General features: G+C 45.3%; 1 pseudogene; it reads left to right on the top strand.

Annotated features, from left to right (window-relative positions):
• The first annotated feature begins 5,469 nt into the window (after positions 1-5,469).
• Positions 5,470-23,341, top strand: LOC146821953 (uncharacterized; annotated as a pseudogene).

Raw genomic sequence — 23,341 nt, 5'->3', positions numbered from 1 at the left:
GGGGAACGCCAAGATCGTGGCAAAAGTCAACCTGCACCACAGGGACGATATCAGCCTCAACAGTTTGAAGTCAAAGGAAAACAAGTGGATCTACCTCGTTTTCGACCACCGTTTCAGAAGAAAAGAGCTGCCACTTTAACAGCGAGATATGCCTCAGATGGTGAGAACGCGACTCCTGGATTGGACATGGGCAGTGACTCTGCTTGACAGCGCAGTGGAGGTTACCATAGTGCGGGAGGCTCTGCGTCCCTGTCTGGAGGCGACAGCAATTGACACATTCATTACAGTAAATACTGCAGATACCCAAGTTGCACCCCCCCGGGTAGACTTTATGACATTATGTTCCAAGTTGAAGGTGATATACCGTGTCCAATCAAAGCGGTGTTCTGGGAGAATTTAACCTCCTCGTACATTTTGTTAGCAGAGGCAGACTGGCCTCCACCCTTTGTGTTAGCTGCTCCTAGGAGGGAGGGAGGGAGGACGTGATACTTCCGAGTTTTTCGCGTTATGTCCCTGAGGAGCATGCCAAGGCTTTCACAGCAGGGTGGGCTGCGGCCCTTGCCCCGGCGGTGTATCGTAATCAAGTGGGCTGGGATGATGATTCACCGGCTCATGAGATACCTTTATGATCTATGTCACAGCCAGAACTGCAATACCCAATCAGGCGTGAAGCCAAGGCTCACGTTTGTGACATTCTAACACAGTTAGAGTATCAAGGAGTGATTGAATCAAGTACATCACCAATGAATAATCCTCTCTTTACGGTATCAAAACCTGATGGTTCATATCGGATTGTATTGGATTACCGAAATTTGAATAGTCATTGTTGCACATTTGCAGTGCAAAACACACACAGCTCTGCGCTTGTGAACAGTCTTGTTCGTAAGAAATACAAGACTACCCTAGACATTTCCAATGGTTTCATCAGTCATATTCTCGCTCCTTAGAGCCGTGACTTGACAGCATTTACTACCGTCGGAAATCAGAAAAAATGTAAGCGTTTGCCTATGGCGTATAAGAATAGCCTCGGGGCATTTGCGGCACGTGTCATGTCGTTGTTGCACGACATAGATCCAGATGCGTTCTCGTACGTTGATGGTATTTATCTGATGGACGATGAACTTATGCCGCATCTAGTCCGAGTCGACAATATTATTTTGTCCTTTGCCAAAATCACACATTGCCCATTTGGCGGTACTCTTTTTGGGCTACGAGCTCAATAATGAAGGTAAGGGGTTGGCCCCCACTTCTTGGAGAAATGTGCACAATTGCAACCCCCTTCTACACTGACGAAACTTCAGTCCTTGCTGGGATTTTTGAACTTTGGGAGGACATACATTCCCGATGATGCCCAGCGTGTCAAACCGCTTTATGTATTGATACAACCGACATTTTTTTCTGGCAGCTGGCTTCCAGAACATACCTCTATTCTGCATTCTCTGCAATCTGACTTGCTTGCAACTAATTACTTGTTGACGCGTGATAACACCACAAACCTGGTAATACGTATAGTTTCGGGGACAGTGGGTTTCACCTACTTGATGTTCAATGAGGAAGACACAATACCTATTGCATATAAATCACATTTATACACAGCAGAGGAAATGCGTTTCTACTCTGTTGAAAATATTTTGACGGCAGTGCAGATGGCGATTCAGCAGGCAGTGCAGATGGCGATTCTGAAGGAACGCTCATTGGCGCAAGGTAAACGCATTCTTATGGTCACGCCCTTCCCAGCTTTGGAAGCAGTGACTAAGGCGAGTGTACCTAACTCAAAAGCACTACACCCCCGTTGGATACAATGGGCTACTTCTCTGACGTCAGCTGATGTCACGTTTATCTTTGATCCTGCACTTCAGACACAGGAGTTTTTACAGTATGAACACCTTCATCCTCCTCCCTTGTCTCTGCTCCCTCTACACGAGTACGACTGCACTATTTATACCGATGGCTCAGCTCAACCGGCCTCGGGTTCCAAACACGCTTATTAACAAGCTTGCGCAATTGTTGCTGGCTTGATTGTTAATGGAGAGTTTAAGTCTTCCATTGTGCACACTCAGGCACTTGGAGACTCTACGGCGCAATTGGCGAAGCTGCATGCTCTTGTTCTTGCTCTCGAGTTTGCTGATCCGCATGTGAAAACTCTTATTGTATGCGATTATTATTACTGTGTTCAATCTTACAATGACAACCTATTCTTTTGGTCTCGGAATGACTCGAAATCCTAAAGACAGCGCAATTAAGCATAAAACGCTTTGGGTTTGAATGGCAGATCTTAAACAACATCTGCCCCACAGGTTATCCATACTCTTGGCCATCAGCGTGTGGGAACACATGCTCTTGGTAATTCTTTGGCTGATGAAGCGACCAAGTCTGCAGTAGCCACGTGTTCCATAGCAGCAATTAAAAGATTCATGATTAAAATAGATAATGATATCTTGGCAGCAGTAGCTGCAACGAGGGAGGATACTGTTCATCCTCAGGGTATCCTCTCTAAATACTCTTATTATATAACTCCCGAACAGGTTCCTTGTGCTATGATTCCTTCAGTTGGGGATCAGATGATTCCCAACTTGGACCATAGACCTCCTTTGATCAAATCCGCACACAAAGGCATGGTGTCTGCACATGCCGGTGTGTAGGCGACAGTCTCCATTTTACAACAACGTTACTGGTGGCATGGTTTATACAAACAGACCCGTAATTATGTACTTTCTTGTGACATTTGTCAGCAAATCAAGCCGTCTATGGTCACACGCCCACCACAAACACAGCTGTGTATTTCTGATCAACCTTTTGGCTGTATCTATCTTGATCACTGCGATCCTCTCTCATTTGATACTGCGTGTAAATATATATTTGTTGCAGTTGATTTGTGCACTAGATTTCTTTGGGTTTGGCCATAACGTAGTGCTGATGTTCGAAATGTCATCAGGGATTTGCGTTTCTTTGTCGGAATGTTTGCCTGTGGCACCTTCCATTCTGACCAAGGTCCAGCGCTCGCCTCTAAGGCATACAAAGATGCCATGAAGTCAATGGGGGTGCTGGTGCAGTTTTCGTCTCCATACATGCCTGAGGGCGATTCAATTGTGGAGCAAATGAACCGTGACTTAAAGCAATCCTTGACAGCTAGAGTTTTAGGGACTGGCAGGAACTGGCTGACCCAATTGTATGGGGTTCAACGTGCAATTAATAATCTCCCTAGAAGATCTCTGGTTGGGCGGACCCCATACAAAATACTCTTTGGCATTAAGATGTTTGTGCCAGACCTTGATGGTCTAGACTTTGTGGCAGCTCCCGCAACCATTGACATAGATAATCATTCTACTGTGTTACAGGATCTACAAAAGACACGTCACAGCTAAGCTACTGAACATTTGCCCTATTCCACCGATGCAGCACTGCTGATTCCAGTTGCCGGTTGGCTTCCACAAGTCGGAGATCTGGTACAAGAAAAGCAGGAAAACAAACAAGAATTTGGTCCCTCTTATCGTGCACTGGTTCCAGTGCTTGGACTGAAGGGTGCTCGTGCAGTCATTTTACCACCTTTACCTGGTCGCAAAGAAAACAGATACATATCAGTGGGCAATGTCAAGCTATACCATGTGGCCGATTCTGAATAGCGTCAAGCCTGCAGTTTCGTGCAACGCAATTTCATTGACTCCACTGACTTCATCATCTTCTGTTGGTCCGCCTGTGGCTAAGAACATGATGGACACTGTAATTGATCTTTCACCCTTCGAGTGTACATATCATGCTGATGAGTACATGAGTGAGTTGCCGAACAGTCCTCGAGAACATCAGGCGAACCCGGCACTTCCACCTCTTATTACTCAACCTACGAGTGGCTACTATGGAGATCATGCCAGCCACTCTTCCGGCTCGTCTTCTTCGACATCCAGTTTGGCAGACCCACTGACTAAATTAAGTATTTTCTTCTCTTGGTTCAAAAAGACTTACCTGGTCCCTCCTTGGACCTACATTTGGTTGGTGCTTATACTAATTTTCCTCTTCATGTCAATTGGTTTTGTGACACTGATCTTTTTGCTCATCAATGGTCATTACTTGCCAGAACGCTCTGCTGTAAACTTGGCTGATGGAATTCTGGCCCCTCACACATCGTCCCATATCATGAAACATGATCAGACACTTGTGAACATTTCAGCATTCCCAGTTGCAGATGGCATTGTATGGGACAAAGTAGCCTTTGAGGTCCATTGTCCTAACGAGGGCCTCAGGGTACCATACCCGTTTCGCGTCTCATTAGGAGATGTGGTAACTCGAGACATACATTCTGACGATTAGGATGTACAAGCAGTGCATGCATTATTTTCACATTTAAAATATTATGCTGCTTTTGATGCTGACGATTTGTATTTAAATTCTGCCAATTATGGGGACCTATTTTGCTATCAACATTATGGGCAGTATTTTTTACACAAAACAAACAAGCTACGACCGGTTTTTAATTATACATAATGGGAACATTGTCCTACTCCCGTAGAGGGGAGTTCTAAAACTCTTAGAGATAAATTCACATATTTTACGGTTTATGATATATGTAATCCACAATCCTATTTTTTTAAACTTCAATCGTCTTCCAAATCCAAATTTATGTTGACCCATACTAAATTGATCTATGCCAACCTGTTTAGAACTAAATTGGCTACGGAGGGTTATGATCACTTGAAAGAGAGCTTTGATTAAAAATCAATCTGAGGCACGAAGCCTTAGCAGATTCAGGGGACTGAGGCTTTACACCGTGCCTGTCTGATCACAGCTCAGATTTTATTTTTAAATAATACAGTATACCAAACCACTTGATTTGGCCTGGCAACTGTAAAAAATGTGAATACCCAATCCATTCCGTCTTTAGCCGAATATGACAATTGGCGCTCTCATAGACATTATACTATTGAGGCATTGCAATCTTTGCTTCGTAATGATACTTTCAATGTCTCTGAAATTGATTCTTCTGGGTGGTTGGTGTGGCAAACAAATACAAATGGATGTCAATTGCGTTTTTATAATGTTACACCTGCTTTCATTCAGACTAGACCTGATCCTCGTTATCCCTTTTCACATTCGGTCACCACATACTCGGTGGATAAATTATGCCAACAATGGTTGGAACATTCCACATTGGCATCAGTGAAGCAACACCTTTCACTCTTGTCGAGTGAGATCAACCTGGCTGATTTAATCTTAGGACCTAGGAATCCTAGATCTAAGAGGTTTATCTATGCCGCTTATAATGAAATTTGTAAACTTTCGCAGATTGAGGTTGCTCATCGTCTGCACCAAATTGATCAAGCTAATTTAGAAAAGGTCCTTGCTGTAGTAGACAATAGCATCAACACACCTTCCTCACGTATTTATACGTTGGATAATATTGTTTCATCTGTTATTGATATTGTTCAAAGTGATGTATCTGTGTGATATCCTGGTCAAAATCAGTTAAGATCGGTTATGCAATTTGCTTGGAGATTGCAAACTCTTAAAATGGGAAAAGTGCCCTGGGATTATGTGAATGCCACTGCTTTGTTTTTGCCATTTAATCTGACTGATGAACAGAGATTCATATCCATGAAAGATGCAGCATATACACTTTTGCACATTGAACAATTGGAGCCCTTGCCGTTCTCGGTAGCAGAAACGGACTCTGCTGCTTGGTTAATTCATGGGGTTATCTTTTTCACTGTTTCAATTTAAATCATGCATGCAACATTTTCCGATTGACCGTTTTGAACCACTGGGTAATGCATTTCTACATGAATTATGGTCCTTACCTTTCACTTACAGATGTCAGAAGGAGAGTAAGGAAGTTTTTCTTACAGGGGAGGACTCCGATTCCACAGTAGGACATTCCCTTGTTTGCAAACACGTTAAGTTGCACGGCGCCTGTAATGTGTCGGCACCCAATCTGTCTTGTTTTTAAAAGGGACCGTAGTGCCGTCAATAATTCCAGCTTTTACGTTGCTTACAAATGGCGGTTATCTTATTTTGAACAACCAGGACTGCTGTGGTTTACGGGCAGGAGTCCCGTATTTAGTAACGGTTTCCCAGCGCGTAACTTGTTGTAGCAATGTGCTTTTTCCACCTCCGCATGGGAGTCTAGATAGTTCAATTTGGCCTTCCATTCCAACTTTGAAAACAGATTTCAACAAATTGAGCAGGCTCCAAGTGCTATTATTCCAACAAGAGGTGGCTCTCACTTTGGCCCGAGAGACCTTCGAGCTACAGGTGGCTAGGACTTCTAGTGAGATACAGTCCCTTCTGAACACAAACCCCCCACAGCATTTTGGGGAGCTTATACACCAAATATTTAATGCGTCTGACACCAAAGGCCTTGCACATTTTTTTAAACGTGTGGGCTCTGGCCTTGTGACTTATTTTCAGACAAGATTTGGAGTAATACCGGCTTTTATTCATTCTATTTTTTCCAGCGTCTTTGGAGGGTTCCCCTTAGTTTTGGCGTTAGGTGCTGGAATTCTGCTTCTCCTGTTCCTGCTGCGCAATGGCTGCTTATCTTGTGGTAATGCACAGACCAGGCCAGTTGCAGCTGTACTGTGATCGCATTCAACACGTTTTTGGATGCTTGCCATTAGCCACGCTTGGCGTCAGTTATGAACTAACTTTTCGATTTGCCTACTTTACTTATGTGCAACCAGTGTTTTACTGTCAGCGACGCCCCTTCTATTGAGCAATGGATATATGCCTCTCCAATAAGTCCCATCCACTTCCGGATTTTAACTAGTTGCTGGGTCCCTTAGAGGCTCATGAACAGGATTGTTCTGGGGATGGCCGTATGGCGCATGCGGCAGCACTTGGAGTATTGGCTGAATGGGATGTCTGTGCGGCTGAGCAGAATGTCATGCATCAGAGTTTCATTGAATATCACGCAAGTTGCTCACTTCTGCTTTTGGAGTCGTCTGATTATGAGGAACATGTTTGTTCCTTCAACTTACTTAATTGGATGGCATCCCTTTTTTCTACCAACGATAGAGATGATCTTTTGAAGGGAATTGCATTCCTCGGCTCACAGACCTTGATGGACTTACCACCTCCTTCATAAGAACTTTATTGTACTGGAGAATACACATGTTCTATAGTCCCTAATTACTAAAATATTTAGTTTTTGTTGAAAATTTCAATTTTTTCCAATTTGTTTTTTTTTAAAGTTTTGAACTCTTCTTGACTTTTGAACTCTGTTTGGTTCTTTGTCTATGTCCTATGGCCTTACCAAGGGGAGGGTGTTATATAGCCCTAAGGGACATTGTCGACATTGCTAAGTTAGCATGAGCTTGGGTGCCACAATGCTGCTTTTGCGCATGTTACTACATGACTATGTTTATGCAAGACTCTGTTTGTGCCTTTCACATGAGAACGGGCTGCTTTTTGCATTCTCTGCTTTTTCTGGAGTTTAGTCTGAACACGATGTGCAAGGTCGATAAACAATGCCCCTTGTTATTATGTTCTGGTCAGTCCTTCAACTTTCAACCACTAGTAAGAAGGTTTTTACAGTGGTAGTGAAAGTAAACCTGCCTGGGTGAAACAGCATCAGTAACACAATGAGTCCAAGCAGAGACTGTAAAGCTGAATGAAGAGGTGGAAGAAATGGACACCACATGCCAGGAGGAGGTGGACAATTGTGCTCCTCCTGGCCAAGAGGAAGAACAAACAGTGGTATCCCAGGAGTAGGCCCCACTGTCATCTGGGCTTGTTGGCTCCTCCTCCACCATTCCAGAGGTCCACATATCAATGGGACATCCAGCTCAACCCCCTTCTCTATTGCCAAGTCCTCTTCCAAGTGCCCACAAGGAACACCAGCAGCCAAAAGAGACATTTAACCCAAGCATCATTGAGGCCTCATGTGTTCAACTGACCCAACTCTGTCAAAGAGGTCATGATTAACATAGTTGACGGTCAGATAGCACTCTCTTGTGATGTGCATGAGATGAGTGGGAAAAGACACTGTCTGTAAAACAGAGAATTATATTTACACTTGACGTCCTTGATTGCAGACATTACGTCTCATCTGCCTCCAAATTCTATCTACCGCTGTTGTCCCATCTCAACCTTTGTATATCCACATTGCATCACCACATTCCGTGTATTGAATTTCTCATAGGTTTACCCGCTTCAGTGAGCCACATGTCTGCGCCAGTTGTGGATATCAATGTTGTTGTGATGAAGATGGAACCCAAGGATGAACAGAAACTTCTGCCCTAGCTCTGACTCTCAATATGGCACAGGGGACTGGCGTTCTTTACTATTAAGACAGTTTACTTTATTTTATTCATTTTACTTTGCTTTAGGACTTTCTCACTATGTGTTAGGACTGTTTAGGTTAGACTTCATTTTATAAGAATGTTTGAAGTCCATTCAACCCTTGCAGATAGACTTATTTCCCAATGTTCCCAAAATATTTTTATGGGTTGTAAGAGAGAGGCACACAAGGCTCAACCACAAGTGCCTCTACCCCGCAGCCTGAACCACAAATGTGACTTAACCACGCATTCCCTTACCACACATGCATTTACCACGCAATTTTGTGTATGTGCTGCTACGTTTGCCACTACTCCAACCCCCTACCCCATCCTAAGCCCTAAATAACAAACCCCGTTCCTGCCCCCGAGCCTTAAAACACCCTATTCCTTACATACTCCCCGAAACCCAGCCCTTAAGCTACCACAACCCCCTCTTGCTTCCCTGCGCCCTAAAACCTCGCACCCTCCTTAAAAGTACCCTGACCCCCTCCCCCTCCCCCTCCCGTAGCCCTAAAAAATTGCCATGACCCCCCGATAGCAAGCCCCCGACATGAGCCCTAAAACTTGCCCCTCCTTAAAAGTACCCTGCACCCCTCCCTGAGCCCTAAAAAACTTGCCACCGACACCCCCCGCAAGCGACCTCCATGACCCCAGCCCAAAAAACTTGCCACCAACTCCACCCCCCAAAAGCGACTCCCAGACCTGGCCCCAGCCCCACTTACAATATCCTGTTCCTAGTACCCGCCCATCCTGAACACCAGAGCGGATTTGCCTTAACCACGCATATGCGTGGTTAAGGCAAGTGCATTGTTCGGGCAAGCGTGATTACGCTTGCGGGCTTCAGGAATGCATGGCTCTGGACGCATGGTACCAGATGGTTCCCCTTTTTATGGTTTTCCAAGCCCCTTAAAATTCTGTTTACCCTTCTTCATAACATTTTTATTTCAGGTCATTTTTACCCAATTCCAAGGACTGTCTCCAAGTTGTATACTTTAACAATGAATGTTATCTTTTTTTTCAATATTCTAATATAGTACGTATTTTGGATTTCAATTTTTGAAACATTTATTTAGAACACCTGGACTCCCATCTGTATTAGGGCACCTTGCAGTGAAGCATTCTAATATAGCAGAACATGGCTGAATGTGTGTATTGAGCATTTATGACAGAGCATATAAAAATAGAATTCATCTGATTTGTGCAATACTATTAAAGTAAGTATTGTCTAAAGAGGTGAGCCTTTAGTTGTTTTGGAAGATAGTGATTGGTGTCAGATCTGAGAGAGTCCCAGACTGCAAAGGACGCGCCGAAGAAAAATTGCCTTTGGACATCAGCGATTCTACACTTTGGGGTTTCAAAGAGACCCAAATTATGATTTCAAACGGTTGGCCAGGTAAGGTAGATTGCCTCTATGGATGGCCTTGTAGACAATATAAGAGACTGAATTTGATTTTATCCAAAATGGGCAGCCAGTGAAACTTCCGAAGTATAGGTGGAATGTGATTGAATTTACTGTCCGAGTGGACTAACCTAATTGATGAATGAAGCACTGCTTTGAGAGGGGCTACAGAAGACAGAAGTACTCCTTGACTGTAATACAATCGTGGGTCAAGTCTTATAATGCTATTTGTAGCAGATCAAGAAGAATATACAGGTGTGTTTTTTTATGCTTAAAGATGAGAAAATGCAGCTTACCCTTCATACTGATATTTGTGGTAAACCTGAAGGCAGAGTCTGGTAAGAAGCAGAGGTTTGGCCGTCAAAGTTGGGGTGGGTGCATGGCCTTTGAGCTACTGATAGTCAAGCAGCTTAGGATCAATACTGTTTTTGGTAGAAGAGAAAAGGAGCAATTCAATTTTGAGGGATTGAGAAGAAGGAAGTTCTGTTGCATCCATGAATTAATCTGAGAAGGACAGTTTCAGTTTCTGAGGAGGAGCATGTCATCTACTACTAAAATCTTTAGCTAGAGATGAGAGTCATCAGCATAATGGTAAAGCCCAATACCGCCATGTCGGACAATCAGGCTTTGTAGCTCCAAGTAGAGATGACATAAAGTGGGCACCAGAATGGAGCCTTGAGGAACCCCACAGCACGTTAGTTGTGGAAGAAGAGTAGTGGTGATTTATTTTTACCAGTTGAGTTACATCAGAGAGGAAAAATTCACACCAGCTTAGAACTCAGAATTCCTTGCATTGCCCATGAATCTCACAAGCATTTTGTGTGCAATAGTGTCAAAGGCAACTTTGAGGTCTAGAAGAACAATTAAGCCTTGTCAGGTATATGGTGCACTTCATCTAGGAACTTCAAAGTTACAGTTTATATTTTATATGGCCAAGTTTGAAACCATATTGGTTGATGGTGAGCAGATGATGTCAGAAATGATTGTATAATTTAGTTTACAACAATTTTCCCTATTGCCTTACCGAGCCATGGTAGATTGGAAACTGACTAGTAGTTTGCGGTTAGAGAGGGGTTGAGCTTAGATTTTTTTAATGACGGGTGTAATATGGCTAGTTTGTAATGGTGATGGAATGGTGGCTTTAAAAATAAAGATGTTTATCAAATCGCATCAAGGGGTATATGTACAAGAACTGCCGCTAACTAGCGTTAGCGTTAGTGTAAGTGTTAGATAGCAGCAGTTTTCTTAACGCTGCCTATCACCAAAAACTATCGCCCTGTTAGCGATGTATTCACAATACATTGCTACATGGCGATAGTAACAGCCAGCCGCTAACACTATTGTCAAGGTAATAAAAACTCTGACGTTAGCGAGAGAAAAGTAACGAAAGGCCCAATAGCGGCATAAAACCTCACGTTAGTCAGCCCAACTGACTTTTTTTTGCCTCTAGAGGCAAAAATAGCCTATAAGTCCACCGCAAATGAAAAATAGGAAATAAAACGAATGAAATGTAGAATGGAGCAGCCAGGGCCAAGTGCAGCACAGATCAACAACCCCCCAAATTCCCAACAGCCAGGATGACCAGCCAGAGTCCCAGGGGAAGAGAAAATGCAGATTCAGGGCTACAGTTATGAAACGAGGATCATCGCTGGTAAAAAACAGTGATGCATTACTTTTCATCGCTCCCTCCTTGCAACACCATGGCAGCCAAAACCTTGAAAGTGGGGACAGTCCCTGGGGCCTGGAGGCCTGGCTGGGCCTGCATCTGTGACCCGGAGTGGGAGGCAGAGGTGCTGTGGAGTTGCTAGGCCATGGCGTTAGACACTGAGGTGTTTGCAATCACCCTTACCTGGTGGTGAAGTCTGGCAGGTCGCATGGAGACACGTTGCTGACCTGTGTGAGAAGACCACCTGGTGCACCTTGGAGTTGGGAACGGTAGAGGCTCTCCTGCGCACCAATATAGGGAGGTCTGCATTGCATACCAGGTGCCACCACTACACCAGGGTGCACCGAGGAGATTATCAATGGTGGGCCGCGCCTCTCTGCATCACAGGCCGGAGGATGTTATGCTGACTGGACGCTGTGGAGGGTGAGGCCCATGAGCTGCGCCAAACTTGTGTAGCGGGAGCGCAGCAACTTCATGTTGCATCACCTGAATCGAGAGGTTCCCCAGCGGACTTGGCAGCGACTACTGTACCGAGGCTTGTGAAATCTCACCTGGCTGAGGCTCCTGTTGACTGAGTCACAGATTTGGAGAGAGTGCAGTGCATTGAGCCTGGTGTGAATGTCCTGGTGAGGAGAAAGTGGGGTGCATAGCAGATAAGGCCCTGGAGGCGAGGTGGGTCCAGGTCTAGTGCTTGTGGGTGATGCACACCGTGCCCTGAGCAATCCCTCCGCTGTGGCTGACCTACATCAGTGAGGGTACCGCACAAGACTGATGAGGGTCTCCACTAACTGGCTCAAGTCGCTGAGTTCGGCCATTGGCGGCAGTGGGTGCCAGGGGCACGGGGCTGGTTCTGGCCCAGGCCCTTGGGTATGCAGCTTTATCCCGTGGGTCGTGCTGCCTTTCCTTGCCCCCTGTTAGTATTCTTTTGTGTGTATCCCTTAGTGGACTTCCTCTTCTCACAGCGCTGCGCCGTCTGGTTGCTACTGCTGCTGTCCCCATCTGCTGCTGCTGATTCCTCTGACTCGGAGGTCAGATGTTCGAGTCCCTCCTCCACCCTCAGGCTCCTGCCTAGGGCACATCCATGGTGGTCCACTGGTAGAGGCCACTGCTCTGCAGCTTCACTGCCCTCCTGTCCCTCTTTTCTGCTGTTCCTGTTCATCTTTCTTCTATTCGCCGTTGCTCTTCTACCTCTGTCTTTTTTTATCCTTGCTTTGTTTGACTTTGTTTTTTCTGTGCTTTTTTGCAGTTTGTTATTTTCCTATCCTCTCCCTTGTTGCCGCTGCGATCCCCCGCCTCCCAGCGGTTCAGCACCCCTTCAGCACTACCTAATTGCGGATACTGTGAGGCCATGTGCAGCGGGCGTGCCACTGGTGCGCCGAAAACAAGCCAAAGGCAAGCCTGTCTGCGTCCATCCACCCCTGTACTGCACCCAGCACCAGGGACCCTACCTCTCGGACACTCCACCACTACAACACCGGCACCCTCCTAGCCCGCAAGCCTGGACGCCATGCCGCCTGTCATCTAGCATCACCAAAGAATACCCTTGCACCCTGTGCCTGCCGAAAACTACAAACACGCCTCCTGCCACATCTGCACACGAGCGCCTCTTGCACCCAGCCAAAAAACTGCACACCCGACTGGCTCAACTGCATCATCCTCAACGTGCGGTCCTTCCACAAATATGCCACAGAAATCTGGAACCTCCTAGATGCCACCTCTTCAAACATCGCCTTCTTCACGTAAACCTGGATCAACTTCTGCTCTGGACAAGACATCGCCATCGCCATCCCCGACAGCTACAAAATCACACGCAAGGACCACCCCAACCGTCCAGGAGGAGGCATTGCCATCATGTACAAAAGCACACTCTGACCGACCACGCACTCTAATGACCGAACGGCAACCTTGGAACACCTCCACTTCCAGATCTGGACCAACCCCAACACCACCCTCCACGGCACCCTTGTCTGCAGGCCACAGGCCATAAACCCCCATTTACCGATGCCATTGTAGACCTAATCGCACCCCAGGCTCTCCCATCCACCGACTACATCCTACTTGGAGACCTCAAGTTCCACCTGGTCAACCCCATTGACCAGAACATCACCCCCCTCCTGGGGAACCTCACCAACATCGGACTCAAGCAGCTAGTCACTGCACCAACTCACATAGCTGGACACACGCTTGACCCCGTCTTCTCCGCCAGCGGGACCTTCAACTACAGCCCCACCAAAGAACTCTCCTGGACCGACCATCATTGGATAAATCACGCCTTCACCACACCCACCGTACATCACCGCCATCATTGCTACCCCCCGTCGCAGCTGGATCACACCACCGAAGAACTTCTCGTCAACTCCCTCAGCGCCACCACTCCACCAACACTTACAGATGCCAACACCGTAGTGCGCAACCTACACGGATGGATCTCGAACTGCGCCGACACCCTGGCACCCATCAAGAAAAGACCAGGCAAATAACACTCCAAGAAGGCCAACTGGTTCACTCCCGCGCTACTAGTCTAGACGCACCTGCAGACATCTCGAGTAGAGATGGAGCCACAACATCAATCAACTCGGAAACACAGTCACCCTTGCACCATGGCGCCTTAGTTGGCGCATGGCAGCCATTGTGCACCATCATAGGGGAAAAAGATAGGGGGGCTTTCTCCTGAGCCCCTTCCGGCAGTTTAAGCCCACTGGTGCGTCATTTTCTTGACGTACGTGCAGCATGAATCTTGATCCACGTTGCGCAGTATTTACGAAGTGACTCATCTAGGCATATGCGGGACCTTCTGAAGCCCTGTGCCACATTATACCTGCGTCTGGTATGATGTATGCAGGGTGGGCGTTCCCAAGCAACAAAGCTTTGTAGGATTGACGCAGAGAAGTCTCTCAGATTTCACTGCGACAATTCGAGGACACCACTGCGTCAAAACCTTGCGCCTGCCTCATGGCAGGCATAAGAGTGACACTGTGCCTTAAGGATAGGCTGGCCCCATGCATTGCTGGAGGTGTGTCATGCTTGCAACACAACTGAAGCAATGCGTGACTTTAGCGCTGTCAGATACGTAAGGATTTCAGACGCATCTGTCCTTGATTGCGACAGGGAGCGCTGTACATTGAATACGGGGCATCCATGGTGTCACAAGGAGGACGCAGTGAAAATTGACGCAACACTGTTTTGTTGCAGCGATGCAACACTTTTCATGAATGGGGCCCAGGCATGCACGTATCCTATTGATAGGGCGCATCCCTGTCCTTTTGTTCTGGCGCAGGGTAGCGCTGCAATGTTCCTTGCAGTGCTGTCCAGCACCCAAACATCTAATATGTGGACCCAAGTGTTTGCACCAATTTTAAGACCAGCTAGTTTCTGGTCTTCAAAAACGACCTCTAACTAGACTTAGCGGCAGTTTTGTGTGGTTATCGCCGTAAAGGAATTTTATTGTAAATATCGCAAAGTGGGGATAGTGGCAGTTTTTAAACGGGAATGCCCACCTTGCATCTCATTTTCGTTACGTCCTGCTAACAGAAGTGGCGGTGTTAAAAATTCACGTTTTTACGCCTGAAAAGTGTAGCTAACTGCAGTTAGCGGCAACTTGTAAATACGGAGATAAACAAAATGCTGCCGTAATGTCAAAAAATGGATGCTACGGCAGCGTTAAGTTCTTGTACATATGCCCCCAAGTGTCTTTGACCATACAAACATTGACTAGGTTTGTTTTGACTGCTATGTAGTTGAAGAAATAACTGGTGGGTTTCAGATTCTTGATTGAATAAAATAATTGTTAGGAGGCAATAGGAGGGAAGAATTCCCATGTGTTTGGAGATTCAAGATGATGAAGAGGCAGAGGTAGCAAAAGGTAGGTTGAAACTAAGATAAACGAGTCGATATTTTCAAAAAATTTAATGAGGAAATCCTCGCATTTCTCTCTGGAGGAGGCTGGTAAACAGTTGTCCGCAGTGCTTGAAAGTTTTATGAGATGCCGGATGAGGGATCTTATGGAAGCAGGGCAACACTCTATTTTATTTCAGAGACAGGAGACTTTAGCTGACAAGATGAGGAGCGTGTATTTTTTTCTTAACTGTCTGAGGTTAGAGCTGTTTGTTTTTCTTCCATTTATTGGCTCTAAGCCTGCGGAGATTTCTTGCCAAGGGGATCAGTTCTAAGAGCCATCGGTTTAGTCCAACAACGCCTACAGTCTTGAGAAATAATGTATTTATTTATGTTTTTATTAAACATTCAGCATCTTCACTGGACTAAATTTGCTTCAAACCAAGAAAGGATTAGTATCTCAACGTATTACCATGTACTTGTACTTTACAGAATTGTTTTTTAATATTTAGCTGCAAGAGAAGGCACCATATTTTTTGTTTATGCGTAGGCGGCATAAATTTAGTGTTGTACTGTCAAGTAAAAACCTGTATCACAGCATGAGGTGAAATAAAATTTGAAGTGTCACAAAGAGCACTTCACAAGTACAGAATACCACAGAAATAGCAAGAAAACGCATGGCAGACTGTTCCTTCAGCTTACAAACTAGTACAATTATTTTTGATAAAGTTTGGAGCTGGATTTTAACTTTTTAATGGTGTGTTTTTTTTTATGTGCTACAGTCATGTAGCAAAGTTTTTTGTTGAATGATTAAATAGCCCAGTTTTACCAAGAGTATTATGTATGTGAATGTATATATTTTATTTATTTAAAGTTGAATATAATAGCTGCTACACTTTTTATAGACAATAAGGCCCCAATTAAGAATTCACATATTATTGGGTATGGTAATTCTGCACTCTATAATGCTAATACCATGGGACAAATATGATATGTGATTGTGCATATATGTGCATATACGTATAGGTGTTTCAGTATTAGGGGGTGTGGTAACACCACAATTGGGTTTGCATACATTGTTACTGTGATCAGTAGTACTGCACCCGGTAACAACGCGCAGGTGTGAGGCAGCACACGGTATGCCAAAAAAAGAGGAAACGTATCATAAAGAATTGACAAAACGGGAAGAGAAAGTCAGGAGGGACACCTCACAGCCTACTGGAGAAGCACTACTTGATAGCACTCTTCTCGAGCCGTTCGTTGTAACTTCGATGATACCTCCATTACAAGATGGCTATGTTATTTGTTCTAAACCCTACCTGACGACTCCATTTTAACCCAAACACATCTGCTTACAGCTAACATCCCAAAAACCAAAACCATCCGACCTGGATGACATTGACTCCACCAAGGACACTGAAGTTTCTACAAGAATGGGCAGCAAGTTCTACCAGAGGTGGAAATACAGGTGGAGGACAGTTTGATGGTCTACTTCATGGTGAAGACTCCACTAAAGGAGCATTTGCCCATCGGGCAGTCTATCATTGACAAGGTGAAACTGATTGTCCCAACCCAGAGAAGATAAAGATTATAAAAAATCACACTGATGGATTCATGAGAAGGGTGAAGGAACTACTCATCAGCGTGAGTTTCACCACTGGCGGAACGGCCTTCACTCAAATTTCAGGGCCTTCATTGAAGGTATACTCAGAGGAGTGAAGTCAGAAGTATTCAATGAACGATGTTTCCCCATGAATTTATATAGATGCAGTGACAACAACACAAATGATGTGACATTTTTAAGTGCTGTAAACATGTATCTCAAATAACTGAGATTGGCTAATATGGAAGTGTCCACACCATCCAAATAACACATACCAAGTCGGAAGGCTTCATCATGCACTACAGCGGGGCTCGAGCATGCCTCACATGCCATAATGTCAAATCTCAGAAGGACTGGGGAGAGAATTATATTATAAATGCATAGAATGGCTTTTGTGGACTGGTCCCAGCAGCTAGGAGGACATACAGTGTTGCAACAACAATAGCACTTTGTCTAGGCAAAATGAGCCACATGTCTGTGGTGTAAAATGCCGTAAAACAATACAATATTACAAAATGGGATGGGATTTTTCCTGTAATTGATGTCATCAACACAAAGTCTGTACAACTATGGTGGATCAGAAATGATACGTAGGCACAACAGGCCACATGAAAAGATCACTTTAAACCACAATGTTCATTTAGCTGTAGCTCATAATTACACAGTAGCATTTTACTGAACCACAACTGCCCATGCAGGTGACAATGTGCAGGAGGAGGTTGCAGATGCCCAGTGGCCACCCACTAGCCATGTTTCGCCATCCTCTTGAGTATCCAGGAAGACTGCAGTTTTTGCTTTGATCTCAGTGTTCCCCATCCTGCACCTGCTGAGGCAAACGACACCCGTGCACCTCCACCTGCTATGACCACCAACAGCACCCATACCTGCTAGAAGCACCAAAACCTGTGCCTGTTTCCACTGCTTCCACTACCCCTGCTTCCACCACCCCTGACACCTGGCACTACTACAGCCTCTGTAGCCTCAGGGGCTACAGTCATCCAGTGGAACAGCCCCTGACATAAACCACGATGGATCTGAGCATGATCTCCAAGTCCTCCTCTTAGAAGGCTCAGCTGAGTGTGAGACATTGGACGAGGGCACAGATCCAGATATAAGCAGCTTGACCTGCTCTTCCAGCTACCCTTCTTTTGGTAAACATGGACATGACACACCAAAATGCGGAAAAAGCTGGCTGCCTATGGAGGCCAGACAACATACTCACACATTTGTTAGAGAGTGAAACAGCAATGCCAGGAAATAAGGAGTCCTTAAGTGAGCTGGTGGCTATGCCAAATCAGCATTGCACCACCACATACATCAAAAGTGGACACAGGGATAGCCCTGTGCCATCTAGTTTCAAGTCCAAAGTGGGAACATGCAGCTGGTGGATGTTCTTGGCCATAAAATTTGGCGACGCAACGACTAGCTCAAATCAGAGATAGAACCACATTATGGTGTGATAAAAGTTTCAGAGGCCCACCAGCCCGTTAGGAGCCCAGGGATAGCAGCACCATGGGTTACCCATCATGTACAAAAACATCATTTTACTCATGCCTTACCCAGCAGGTTTATCCTGTGAGACCTCAAGGAAGACTAACTGTGCAGATGACAGAGGCCTGTTAAGAAAAAGTCACAGTACAGTTGCACTGTACAGGCTTGTATATAGCTGGGTTGTGATGTAGATATGGGTTATTACTTCCTTGGGAGTCTTGGACATCGCAGCACTACACTGTGCGGGTTGACCTGGTTAGGTCCAAGCCACTGTGTAGGCAGCCTACCCTGTGCACCCTCAGGCTGTAGGCAGAGGAGGCTGGCCATATTTTATTTTATTTTTTTATTTATCGAATTTTATATACCGCGAACTAGACTCAAACGTATCAAAGCTTTACAGAGATATCACAGCAGCAATAACATGAGATACATGTGGAGTAAATAAAAATACATAGTGACACTATATGCAACTAGAATACAGTATTTGGTAGAATATGTGTACAAATAGTTCTGAGGTAGTTAAGGTAGGGTGCTACATAACTGGGGAGAAGGGGACCCACAGAGCTGGCACAGCAGCAATTACATGAGTTACATATTGAGTAAACGAAAATACAGAGTATTTGCACATCCTTCCAGGTGGCCAACTCATTCAGTTCTGGTAATTCAACTATCATGCAGGTCCATCAAACTGCATCTAAGTTATGAGCAAATAAAAGCTTTTCTTGCACCCTCACCTTCAACTTTGCTCTGTGTTGGAAAATGTTTACTAAGCGTGGGAGATCCCTGAGATAACTGCCTCCCAAATTTCATACCGACTCATCAAAGGGAAGAGGATGTGGTCCGTCGGCTAGACTGCCGACTTTGGTGCTGGAAACCCTTGGTCTGTCGGCTAGACTGCCGACTTTGAAGCTGGAAACCAGGGTTTGAGCCTCGGGCTTGCGTCCACATCCTGTGATTCTAATCACCTATGGGCATATTATCAACGGCCAGCGATAATTATTGCTGGCCGTGCTTAGCGATAACTTTTTTATCGCAGGCTATCTCTGGAATGTATCGCCCTGGTAGCGCGTTATTAACAACGCGTTTCTCCAGGGCGATAAAAATTCCAGAGAAAGCGAGGTTATCTCCGTTTTGCAGGGAACGTCGCTGGTTTTCCAGCGATGTTCCCTGCAAAACGGCGATAACCTTGCTGATACGACCCTGTGGTCGTATCAGCATAATCCACCCCCTATGTAAAGCATAGGTAAGTCTGGATTTTAGCAGATGTTAGTTTTTGGCGAAAATTGCCGTTTTCGCCAAAATCTGACATCTGCTAAAATCCTGTGGGCTGCCTTGTAAATATCACGATGAACATCAGCGATATTTGCAAGGTAGTCCATCCGGGGAACGCCCAGTGACGCCCTCTTTGCGTCTCATTAGAGATGCAAAGGGAGGCGTTGGGAAAAAGGGTGCTAACATGCGATTATGCATGTTAGCACCCTCTTGTAAACAGGGTGATATTTTTATCTCCGCTTTTTTGGCTTTTTAAGCCAAAAAAGCGGAGTAAAGCCCTTGTAAATATGCCCCCAAATCTCCCTGTGCCTAAATGTGTAACGCGCTCCAATCCCTTCGGGTCGAGTTGGCGCTATATAAAATCTGCACAAAAAAAAGGCTTCGGAGTTATCAAGTTAATTCTCCGCCATGCCGAGGCTGCTTCGTACAGTAACCTGCGCTTGCAAAAGACCTACCAGACTTTCAGCAGGTTTATCAAATCGCACCAAAGTTGTAGTCAAATATAAGAACAGCTTTTCCATGGACACTGTAACTTTATCACATCATTTGCGTATTTTAAAACGGTCGCCCGAATTCCCACATGCACAGGCTTCCCGTACTACTCCATCATGTAAAACTACTTTTTTCTTACAACAAAGGGTACTTTCCACTTCCTTGTGGGTCTGCCCTCGCCCCCTTTGTGCTCTAACAATGCTCAAAATGCTTCTGCCTTTTCAGAGAAAGACATTTCCAGGATGGGGCTTTAGCAGATTGGCGAATTTAAAGTCGGAAGAAAAGAATCTTAGCTTTTCATCAGCGAATCACGTGTCTTTAAACCTTCAAATGTGCTTTGCCGAATTCATAAGTTTCACCCTTGCAAATACTACCCCCTCTATAACTATAAAAAGTGACCCCTTAGAAGCAGGACTAACACATTTGTTGTAGCACTGCTCATATTCCAAAGGCCACTGAACGATTTCACACTAAATGACTAAAACCTCATATTTGGATAAAGTTCTACTTTCACGCCAATTCTGGTGTAATTCCATAAGCAGTTTTTGCTCATGAGCAAACATTACTTTGGCAACTATAAAGTAAAGCACTTCTGTTTTCTGGACCTCTTCTTAACTGCCTTGCCACTTGATGGATCTGTGTGAAACTTGATTTTCCCAAACATAGCAGGATGAACAAAGGAAGAACCAAATTTCGTGCAAATTCCTCAAATAGCGCCACAGCTATTAGCAAAGCAAACAAGCATCAGCAAAGCCACTGGGTCGGGCTCCAGCCTTTTGGCTTTGCCAATGCCTGTTTTGTCCTGACTCCGCAAACTATTATTGTAGTGGGAGCTGCTGGACTCTTATCAATCTAAAGAAAAGAATTGGCTTAAAGAGAAAATATTTGTTTGCCCTCAAAAGGTGCACATTGCCATAGTAGTTTGTAGAACTGAAGGGAACTACTTTCTGTGTAGATATGATCATTATGAAAGGGTAGAACGTCGTCACTCGCAGTGAAGCTAGCCAATGGCTGACGTGGACTGACCTTTGCTCCTTGCTGTATGCAGTGGTTGCCAGAAAAAAACCTGTGAATGACACAATAACATACCAAGTGAGTAAGAGCCTGGTGAAAAAATCCCTATAGGCATGCATTAATAAAACTATATGTATAACGCCAGGATTAAAACCGTCTTTTCGATATAAAGTGCATCTAAACCATAACTGCATAGTCACTATTGCCAACAGTGTTATACTATAGCGACAAATATCCATGCTCTACATTTCGAACATTGTGGAAAAGATTGACAAACAAGCGGCTGCCCAACAAGCCTGCATCAGCATGGAACGACCGCCGCCCATCTGTCTGCATCTGTGCATCACTAAGGGGCTATTGTATGCTGTGTATCCTTTCTTGCATTCTTCTGTTGTTAACTTGACAGGGAAGGGTCATTCACTGCCATGGTGTGTCTGCCAGTACCAGTCGGCTTACAGCAGAATCCCGACAGCCTGAGTTTGCTCAGCTGCCCCCTGCCTCCTGTCCTGCTGCCACACTGCGTTTCCCAGCAGCATTTGAGCTCTAGGGGGGGCAGTACGCGGATACAAGAGCGGGCTGAATGCCAACATCTGGTCTTCTATAATAATAAATGCTATATCTGTTGACAGAAACGCGTTTCTTCTAAAAAATATTCATGTTTAAGCGCCTACTGATACGTTCCACCTTCACTGAACCCCTGATAATATTTTTGTTAACGTATATAGTATTATAGTATATTTATAAAATGAAATTATAAAGATGATCTGTACTTTTTTTATAGTAAATTTTGATTAAAAATCGGTCTATGGGACTCGTATATTCCTGGATGTATTACCATTTCTAAAAGTAAAAATGAGGGAGAAGTTTTTGTTATTTACTACGTGAATCTGGTCCACACTATATAAAACCACACATAAATGCAAAAGACTAGATGTTGGCATTCAGCCCGCTCTTTTGCTTTTGTGACTGAGCAGTTAGCATGTGTGCTGGTTCCTCAGCTCAGTAGGATTCTTTGCTAAGGGTGAGAGGTGGCTGAAAAGTCACAATTTTTACAGACTGCGCGTGCTATCCTTCTGCTAAGCCCAATCTCCTTGGCTGTGCACTCAAGGGGGTAGCTGCCTAGAGAGCTAGATGTAGCTACACCCAGAACTGAAAACCAAGTTTCACCCAAAGAATCTCAGAATGGGTTTCTTATAAGAAGCAGTGGTAATTAAGTCATTGTCCTCTAAATCTTCGATAAAAAGTTTTTCTTAGATGCGACTTTGGAGTATAATCAAAAACAAATACTCTAGGTGTATTTTTCCTAAGTGTCACAGTGGTAGGTAACACACCCCAAAATACTCTATGGTTGGATTTTTTAGACATCGCACTGGTATATAACAAATATACCTCTAAAAATTGAGGAATGGTTTTCTTAAATGTGGCAGTGACATATAATTACGAGCAGGGTACGCCCAGGAAAACCTCAAAACGAGGAGTCCAACCAAGGACCCGCCAACCAAGTGGCAGACAACCAACACCAGGAACCTCCCCACCAGCCACAGAAAGAGAAGAACCCAACAAGAAAGGGCCAGGAACAGACCGCAAGAACAGCGACAAAGCCACCACAGAAGAAGACCCAGCGCAAGGAGCCAGGGCCGCAACAAGAGAGACACAAGAACCCCAGGCAAAGCCGGAAGGAGGCCCAGCAACCAGAGACATGCCCCAAGGGAACCTCCAGAGGGGCCGAAACAACCTCTCCCCCAGAACAATCAGCAGAAGGGGGCCCAGAAAAAGCGGAAGTGCCCACATGGCACAACAAAGCCTTGAAGGGCAACCGACCAGAGAGAAAACAGCCAAGGGTGAAGTCCACAGCACCAGGCACCAACAGGCAGCCGCCCAACCAGGGACAAACCAGGCCAAACCCGTCCAAATGCCTGAGAGCAGACGAAAGCAGGCCCGTGCAGGGCAGCATGGCCGAAGGCACAGAAACACCACCCGCCGACCTGAACACAGCAGGAGCAAAGATAGAGAGCGAGCCCCCCCCCCCAGACGAGGGAAGAAAGCGACCCTCTGCCGAACGAACCCACAACGATCGCACCAAAAAAGATGAGGGGAAGGAAGGAGAGGCTGAACAAGCCCCAGCAAAAGCAAGAGACGAAGGAAAGACACGACCAACCACAAGACCAACCCCAAGGGGAAGCCCACAGCAGAGCTGCAAAGACCGAAGAGGACGGAACCCGGAAAGAATGCAGGCCCGACCCAGAGGACCAACCAAGGACTGGCGCAAACCGAGCAACCAGAAAGAGAGGGGGCAGTGA

The sequence above is a fragment of the Triturus cristatus genome, chromosome 6, assembly GCF_964204655.1.
Source record: "Triturus cristatus chromosome 6, aTriCri1.1, whole genome shotgun sequence".
Classification (NCBI taxonomy): domain Eukaryota; kingdom Metazoa; phylum Chordata; class Amphibia; order Caudata; family Salamandridae; genus Triturus; species Triturus cristatus.
The sequence above is the reverse complement of the archived record's forward strand: the minus strand, read 5'-3'. Positions and strand labels throughout refer to the sequence as shown.